Here is a 2,207-nt window from a genome sequence, read left to right on the forward strand (position 1 = left end):
AAGATGGTCATTGGTGAGAAAAATATTCCTGATGTGTACAAGGGAAGTCTCACAAGGTTAGCAAGACACTGACCTATCCTGGCAGATGGCACTAGAGAAGTTAAGAGGCTTCTCACATGTTCCCAAGAGTGCACCCCTGAGGAATCTCAACTGAGTTTTAATAGTAGATAGGAATAAGGTCAACTTGGCTAGCTTGGTATTGAACACATGGCAGGAGCATTAAAAACAAGGTATAATCATACTTGGACATTTGAAAGAAAAGACAATAGTTCTTTTAATCTAACTTAAGATGTGACTTGTGTCAGACCCACCAAAAGTGAGTAAAGCTGGAGGCTATGAAGGAAGTGTTCTTAGGAGTGCCTTATAACTATCAAAAGAGACTGTCAGAGTCAAGAAGCTCTTTGAATCAATTTCAGATCTGCAAATCTTCCTAACATAGGCAAGCTAGATCTGTGTTTGTATGATTATCTAGCCCCAATATTTATCCCACATATTGCTCTAAAAGATGTAATGTGGCACATAAAAATTCTTATTAACTTTACCAAGAAAGCCCCAAGTGACAGAGATAAAGGGATCTCTACTAAACACAAAAGTACTGCCAATAAAAAGGTACTTTACAAAAATCAGATGGTATTAGATAATAACTACAATTCATGAAGACATTAGTGACATTATGAAAACTAAATGCTGTATACGTCTAACAACTCTGGAAATGTTTCTGAAGTGTTAACTGGCTTCCACTCAAAAATAAGCAATATGTGGATCCCACCTAGTTCTTTAATGTGTTACCATCTTCATGGTTTTCAGAGACCAGCTAATAATACTGATTGTTTTATGCTAATTATTTGCAAAAATTAATAGTATTATGCTTTGACATCTTATTTATTGTTGTATTAATATGATCCCTGCCCTGTGTACAACTCATCCAGTCACCCAACAACTGCCATATGAACCACTGGACTGCCCTGATGCTAAGTACCTTAACTCTCCATGCCCCACCTGATGGAGAACAAGTACTTCAGGCCCTTTTCCCCTAGATGTCATCTCCTTTCAGCAGGAAGTAGCCAGAACAAGTCAATAAATACAAAAAAAAAAAAAAATAGGAGTCCAAAATCTGAGGGGAGAATTTTAGAGGACAGATAGATGAGAATGGTGGGAACACGGGTTAAGAGAATACTTCTATAAATTGGGCCTACTATGCTGACTCCCCACATGATTTCTTTGCCAAAAAAAATAATTTGCCTACAAACCTGCCTGGCCTAAGTGGACAGGATATATCACATTTCTCAGCAAATGGAGGCAGGGGTGAAGGTCAGGCAGTCAGTATAGGTAATAAATGATGGGGATTGAGAGGGGATGACTGCTGGTTATCAAAGAGAGAACAGTGGGCTGTTAACCTCTGCGATCATGCTTCTGGGCACTCTGGGTTGCTAACAATCAACCTGTGTCCCTGCCCTTGGTCACATATACCAAAAAGAAGAGAAGATTATAATTAAAAAGAGGGGTTCTTGGGTCCATAAGAGAGCAAGATGCACCCCTCGCATGGACACCCAGCTCTGAGGCCCCTTCTCTTCAGAGAAGTTTCTCTCTGTCCCTTCTAAATAAAACTTGTTTCGTATGCTGGTCTTGTCATTTCCTGGGTGTTTAATTTTTAACACCAGGGAACAAGGACCCTTTCTTGGAGATCATCCAAGACCAGTATCCATGTTATAAAGAAACTAAGATGAAACAGTTTTAGATCAGAGAGCTCAAGTTTTAACCCAAGAAACAAAATCTAGAATGATTCTAAAATGTGGGCCAAACTTAGAGGTGATATTTGAATAGGCATTCCATTATTATTATTATTATTATTATTATTATCATCATTATTATTATTACCAAGGATTAAACTCAGAGGCACTTGACAACTGAGGCACATCCCCGACCCTATTTTGTATTTTTTAAATTTAGAGATAGGGTCTCACTGAGTTGCTTAGTGCCTGGCTTATGCTGAGGCTGGCTTTGAACTTGCGATCCTCCTGTCTCAGCCTCCCAAGCCACTGGGATTATAGGCATACGCCACTGCACCTGGTACTTCTTAATTCTTAAATAAATTAATTTATAACTTGATGAATGAGTAAGACCTTTGAATGGTTTGGTTTGGTGTTTTTGTTGTTGTTTGATGAAGGAATTCTTCACAATTTTTACAAGCAGAAGGGGAAGAACCA

The sequence above is a fragment of the Spermophilus citellus genome, assembly GCF_964194105.1.
Source record: "Spermophilus citellus genome assembly, chromosome: 1".
In the NCBI taxonomy this organism is placed as follows: Eukaryota; Metazoa; Chordata; class Mammalia; order Rodentia; family Sciuridae; genus Spermophilus; species Spermophilus citellus.